At 43.1% G+C, this 7,253-nt stretch overlaps 1 protein-coding gene across 9 annotated transcripts in view; it reads right to left on the bottom strand.

Moving 5' to 3' along the window:
- The window catches only part of CSNK1G3 (casein kinase 1 gamma 3), a 77,649-nt gene extending 73,757 nt beyond the window's left edge, over positions 1 to 3,892 (bottom strand). For 8 of the 9 annotated variants that reach the window (XM_040089904.1, XM_040089899.1, XM_040089907.1 and 5 more), the window contains exon 1: positions 3,747 to 3,892. The gene's annotated coding sequence lies outside the window, so the exon portion shown is untranslated. The remainder of the gene's footprint in view (positions 1 to 3,746) is intronic. The other variant, XM_040089908.2, reaches the window with a different exon arrangement.
- Positions 3,893 to 7,253: the final 3,361 nt, after the last annotated feature.

Raw genomic sequence — 7,253 nt, forward strand, 5'->3', positions numbered from 1 at the left:
CATATATTTAATATATAAATATTTTCTGCCCCTTTTGTTAGAAAGAAACCTTTTAGTAAGTTCAAAGTTATGAATATATCACAGAATCACAGAATTTTTAGGTTGGAAGAGACCTTCAAGATCATTGAGTACAACCCATCTCTAATACCTCAACTAGTGCCACATCCAGTCTTTTTTTAAACACCTCTAGGGATGGTGACTCCACCACCTCCCTGGGCAAGCCATTCCAGTACTTTTTCACTCTTTCTGTGAAAAACTTTTTCCTGATATCCAGCCCTTGTCGCAGCTTGAGACTGTGTCCTCTTGGTTTGTTGTTGCCTGAAGAAAAGAGACCAACCCCCAGCTGACCACAGCCATCCTTCAGAAGTTGTAGAGAGTGATAAGGTCACCTCTGAGTCTCCTCTTCTCCAGGCTAAACAACCCCAGCTCCCTCAGTTGTTCTTCATATGGCTTGTGCTCCAAGCCCCTCACCAGCCTTGTTGCTCTCCTCTGGACACGCTCAAGCATCTCAATGTCATTCCTAAACTGAGGGGCTCAGAACTGGACACAATACTCAAGGTGTGGCCTCACCAGTGCTGAGTACAGGGGAAGAATGACCTCCCTGCTCCTGCTGGCCACCCCATTCCTGATCCAGGCCAGGATGCCATTGGCCCTCTTGGCCACCAGGGCACACTGTAAAACATCTATGAACACATCTATAAACACATCTATAAAACACTGTAACTAAATATAACAGGTGGGCTAAATCTTACCTGTTATAAAGAATTCCATACTTTACTACTAAGAGTTTCAGAACTGCCTCTGAAAGTACTGTTTTCAGAAAGCTTCCTAAGTAACCACAATCCAAACCAATTCCACAGCATGGATTGGTGTGTGATGTCTCTTCTACATCCTCCCTATGCCAAAGAGGAGACATTATATTACAAGTGGCTTGCCTAAGATCACAGGGAGGGACAGTCACTGTCTTTATCTGTGATCATCACCCTAGCTTTTAACTACCTTCGCACTAGTCTGCTTTTACTTAAGCAACTGTTTAGCTTAAACACACACGTTTTTCTTCACCCAGCTGTTTTAGATGTAGCTCACAAACCTCCAGAACTCCAGTGACAATGTCTAGAAGGCTACTCAGAATTACACTTAAAAAAACAAGCACAGCAGCATGAGGCTTGATCTCATTGCACTGCTTCTGCAGCAGTGTTGAGGAAGCATTAAAATGCCTGCATAGCATAAAAAAAATTAAGGATTGTCAGAAAATATACAACAATTACTTCAAAGCTACTTTTTTACCTTTTAATAGATATGAGAAACCAATTACACAGAAGTCTCAAAACGCTTTTTAAAGAGTGTTAAAGGTCCAGTGTACACTGGGAACATACTATTCCATTTACATTATTAAATGACTGCCAAGTATCATGATAATTTTTGGACCATTTTAACACATACTACAGCTGAAAAGGATTGTCGCATTCTTCCCTTAAGCATCGCCAGGTATTAAGCACAGACTGAGAACTCTTAATATTCATTTGCAGTTGAATTAGTGAGCTTAAACTGTGAAGAAACTATGCCAAACTCCCTTAAAACTTTGTTATTCTTGTGGTTTATGTGTGCTTTTAGTTACATTATTACTTTTATGTAGAACATCTCAAAAAAAACCCACCAAAAAGTAAAAAGAAAAGCCTGAGGAACAAGATTAAATATATATTTTGTTTACAAAAGGCTGAAAGAAAAGTTCAGCCGGATAAAAGTTAGATAAAGACAGTTAATAGAGCTGATGAGTCCCCTGTTCTTCAGCAAGCTCTTTTTTGTAATCAGAAGATACTGGAGAAAAGTAACCACTGTCACTTCCCTATTCCTCATGTTCCATTTATTGTTGTCTAAAAGGCATAACTAAACTAAATTATTCTTAAACATCAGAAGACTTCCTAATCCTTTTTAAACAAATTTTAAAGACAAGAGTAAAAATGTTAGAAATACATGCAACTTCGATACTTCTAATCTTAGCTACTTAGCAAAGTAACTAGTGAACCAAGAACAATTCTATTTCCATAGGAGAAACTTCGTGGATACAGCAGGGACACTAAAATTTGATACAATGCATGAGCTTTAATAATGCAATTAATTTAATTATGAGACTATTAAAAATTGAAAATTTGTAACGGGACGTAAATTCAGCCTTGTTACTTGTACATAAGTAACAGCTGGGCAAGGGAAAAACTTTTCATAGATCCAGTTACTCTTGTAACTTTAGGGGAAGTTTTTGTTCTTTAGGGGAAGAATAACTTCAGAAGGGTTAAGACATGGCCTGTCAGATGTCAATCCTCTTAACTAATCTTGAATATATTATCTTGATTACAGAGAAGAAAAAAAAGCTCTACAGAAAGTGTGATGTATAAGAACTAGTACTCTAGCTTGTGAAATGCATTTACATTTTATAAGCCAATACATCTATTTGATGCAGAGTGGCAAGAGAAAAAGATTACTTTCATTAGCTGAAAGTCATTCTCAGCTGATGTAAACAATCCACCGTTTGCCAGTTAATTTTTCCATTTCAGGCCAGCACAACAAAATACCACTTTTTTTCACTGCAAATACTGTTTAACTGTTGAAACGCCTCCATTAAAAAGAAATTGACTAAAGGCTATTGTGGTTGAGAGAAGACATCTCCTAAAATATAGTTAGCCCAGAAACTCCTATCTCATCTTTTCCCTTTAAAGCAAAATTTAATTACTCCCATCTTGGATTTTAATATCCTAATGCAGCTCGGGATAAAATGCATTCACTAGACAAGAGGGTTCAGAAGAGTTGTGAGACTAAAGAGCAGGTAAGTTGTTTATCCTTACAAGCAGTCATAAACCAGACAACAAGGCTTAATATGCTTAACAGTGTGCTTCACTTATAATCATGCTTAAGGACATGCACAGTATCTATTTCTAACTATGTATATACTTACAAATTATCTTAACCACAAAATTTAGTAAGAAAAAAAAAATCTTCGATTATATTCCAATTTATTTTTACAAACTGCATGTGACCCCAACACTCACTAAGGGTGTACCAGTAAAATGAACAAGAATGCTTGAAAATAATGCCCGACTTCCATGTGAATCACTGAAATATCACTTTTAAATATTTTAATTCATCGAACTTAAAACCACTACATTCAGAGCGTGCCTATAAATAACAACCTAAAAAGCAAAGTTAAAGGCAACAAAAAAAGAGCACTGGCAGCTCAGTTCGCCTCTAATCCGCTAATCTGCTAACCCAACACAATCGCACTCCAACAACCTGCTTCTACAGACCAGTAAAACAAATTGATTTGTTCCTACAAACCCAGCATGGTGCTCCGTTGGACCAAGCACCGCCAGCAGCACGGACACCGGCCGCCAGACAGGTAACTCCACCGCCGTAAGCAACTCCTGCAGGAGAGGGCACTCGGAGCTCTCACAGCGACGGCTTTTGCCACGGGGGAGCGCAGCCACAGGGAGGCGAGGGGCCCCCCCAGCGCCGGCCGAGCTCCGCCGGCACCGCAACCGCTCGTGGCGTGCGCTCCGCCCGGCTCCCCGCATCCGCCCAGGGCACGGCCCCGCACAGGCGCCGACACTCTCTCCCCTGGTCCGGGCGGCCCCGAGCGCCTCACAGCCGCCAGGGAAAGGGGGAGGGAGGCAGTCCAAGACCTCGGCCCACGGAGGTGCTGCGACTGCTGCGACCGCCGCCGCACCGAGAGGCGGCCGGGGACAGCAACCTACCGGAGAGCCCAGGAGAACGGAGCACAAGCTCGGCGTTCGGCCCTTCACCTCCGGCCACTGCTTCCCGCCCCGCCCCTGGCACGGGGCTCCGAAGCGGCGCCGGCCGGGGCGGCACTCTGAGGCGGAGGGGAAGCGGCGGCGGCGGCCCCGAGCGCCCGCCCCTTCCCACCGCGGCACAGGCGCCCGGGCGAGCGGGCCGTGCCGCGCGCCCCTCGCGCGGGTGATTGACAGGGCGCGCCGGCCACTCTAGGGGAGGGAAGCCAACGTCAGGCTGGGAGAGAGGGCGGGGCTCGCTGGTGGGCAGAGCCGGCAGCCAATGACGGCGAGGCGGGGCAGTGCGGGGGCGGGGCCACGCTGGCGGCAGCGACCGGAGCGGTCCGGTGAGAGGAGGCCGAGCCCGGACGCTGCTGCTGCCTTCGTAACTCTGGGACCGCGATCGGAGGAGGCCGCGGCGCGCCCGCCCCGGTTTAGCTGCGCCCTTCCCGCCTCAAGCCTCTCCTTATAGGGACAAAGGTACCTGTTTAATATGTGAAGGGCTGGCCTCCAGGGATTACCCTGTGCCCAGCGGCGGCCGAGTCAGTGTCAGACCGCAGTCGCGGGGAGCCTGGAACTGTAGCTCTCTTCCATCCTCTGCTGGGTAGCAGTCCCCAGATGCCAGCAGCCTTCGTCGCCGGGCGGATCGCGCCTGGCAGTTTCACGGAAATGCTGAGCCCGTCTTGTGGCCCCTTCGGCTGGCAGCTGCCCCACCTCTTGTTCGGCACTGTCGCCACTCGTGTATGAGGTTACCCTGCTCGTCACACTCCGGCATCCTGCTTTCATTGTCATGTGTGTCCATGCAAGAAACGGGGAAATCAGAACCCTGCTCTCACTTGAGAGCAAGAGCAAGAGCTGTCACGGAATTGTTAAAAAGAAACCCCAAACTTATAAATGCTGTACAATAAACTTTGTGCCATCACCGGTGCAAAAGAAAAGATCTTCAGGCTCTTTTCTAGTTCTCCAGTCAGGAGATAGTCAAATTTTAAAAACCTTGAAATTTGAATATAGTTTAGGCCACTAAGGGTCTAAGGCTTTAAATATTACCTTGTTTATATTTGAATAGATAAAAACAACTTTAAAAGTTTGTTAACTTGTTTTACAGTCATAAATAGAGAGGAGAGAAGATGCAAAGGATAAGTATTGGAGGTTCTGACAGATCTTGGAGTATTACTTGTTCAAAAAATTTTTTTAGATAAAGTCAACACATTCCAGAACATTCTAGAAGTCCTTGAAGAAAAAAGAATTGGAAGGAATATAGCTTCCAGAAACTTTCATAAGTCATTTGCTCATGCTTCATTTCCTTGTCTCAGTAGACATTGAATTACTTTTGCCAAAAATCCTCAATAGGCCTGTGCTGTTAGTCCTGTTAAGAAGGATCTTGGTGACATTCAACTGTGATCTTGCAATTTAGGCCCATTGATAATTGCCCTGTTCTCATGCTAAGTATTTTGCAGTGTGTTGGTATATAGGGCAGGCCTCAGGAATGTAACTGTCGGTCATTCACAGTAATGTGTAACTCCTTGCTTACCCTGTGGAGCACAGATTCACCTTCAGAACTCCTCTCTTCCAGCAATTAAACTCGACTTCCCTAGCATCATACTTGATGAAGTCTTAGGACAGTGCAGAGAGCTGTTGTTCTTGTTCAGAAAAAAGTCTTTCATTACTGTGATGCCAAGTTCATCTTGTACAATTGTCCTGAAGTTTTCCATCAACTTTAATCAGAAATGGACACATATTCACAAGTGCTGGTATTGGTTTTCCCAACCTTATTCAAATACAGTCTTATAAACCAAACAGTAAGTGCAGATTTTTTTTTATTTTTTTTTTTTTAAATGTAAAAGCTCTAGGACATTTTTCCAGCTATGATTTGTTACTTTAAAAAAAAAAATCATTAGCTGTTAGTTCAACCCAACAAATAACTTAGTAACCTGTAATTCTAAGATTTAGGTGATGAACATAAAACAAGAGAGAAAGATGTCTTTGATATGTCAGAATTTACAGAAAGATGCGTGAGTTTGGGGTAGTTAGAATTACAATCGGGTTTCAGTGGTGAAAAATATGGATGATTGCTACATGTAATCTTAATCCTCAAGAGCAACAGAGACCTACCATGCTGTATGTCAAGCACATAAAATAGAAAAATTGTGCTGTGGCTTAAGCTTTTTAGCATTCTCATGGTTTAATCCCAGCCAGCCACCAAGCTCCACGCAGACACTCACTCCCTACCCCACCAGTAAGATCAGGAAGAGAACTGGAAGATTAAAAGCCAGAAAAATTGTGGATTGAGGTAAATGATAAACTACTTTAATAGGGAAAGCAAAAGCCACACACAGGCAAAGCAAAACAAGGAATTAATTCACTGTTTCCCACGTACAGGTAGTTGTTCAGCCATCTCCAGGAAAACAGGGACCCATCACACATGACGATGACTGGGCAAGACAAACACCATCACTCCAAATATCCTCCCTTCTTACTGCTTTGGACAGATTTATATGCCAAGCATGGCACCACATGATAGGGAATATCCCTGTGGGCAGTTAGGGTCAGTTGTCCTAGCTGCGTCCCATCCCAGCTCTTTGTGGACCCACAGGCTACTAATGGTGAGAGGCAGGAAGCCAAGCATGAGCATGAGAACATGGGCAACGGAGAAGGCTTTGAATCCTTGTAAGCACTCCTCAGCATTAACTATACACATACTAAATGCATCTGTTACCACACATGGTGTTTCTGGCACAAATGTGAAACACAGCCTCATACTAGCTACTGTGAAGAAAATTTACTCTATCCCAGACAAAAGCACCACGTAACTTCCCAAAAGTTGTGTGTGCATATGAATGCTGTTTTAAGTGAAGGAAAAAATACTTGCAGTGTTTAATCCCCGACTGAGCATTATTGCCCTCATGGAATCCTTTGACAATTCCTGCACACATAGTGTAGTTACAGAAGTTGCCAGGTATCACACCTCTTAACTTCCCAAAACATTTTATCTTTTTAAAAAGTACTTTATTATAGAAGTGACATGATATTTCATTCCCTGTAATATTTCAGCTTTCATTTTAATATTCACTGTTTGGCAGTACTGCAACAGCTGTTTCCAGTAGCCTACACAATTTTATTTGTGCTGTACTTCTTTAATGAACTTATCTGCCCTTGCTGTGCTGAACTATAATAAATTAAATTCTTACACTAGAAATGCACATCCATAACATCTGTCTTTTAAGTATTATAGTTCTGCTGTCCCTTCACATCATAAAAGCTCTTACAGCTTCTTAAGATTTTTGTTCATTTTATGCATGTGGAAGGAATAAATGTGATTCTTCCTTCCATCCTGTGTTTTAAACTTTGTTATATGTGTATATGATATTTCATGCAAATAAAATTGTCATATATATTTTTATGTACTGTTAAAATATACTCTTACAAGAGACTGCAGCATAATGTCAAAACCACCTGGACAAAGGAGGAAGGACT

This window comes from Hirundo rustica, chromosome Z (assembly GCF_015227805.2).
Source record: "Hirundo rustica isolate bHirRus1 chromosome Z, bHirRus1.pri.v3, whole genome shotgun sequence".
Classification (NCBI taxonomy): Eukaryota; Metazoa; Chordata; class Aves; order Passeriformes; family Hirundinidae; genus Hirundo; species Hirundo rustica.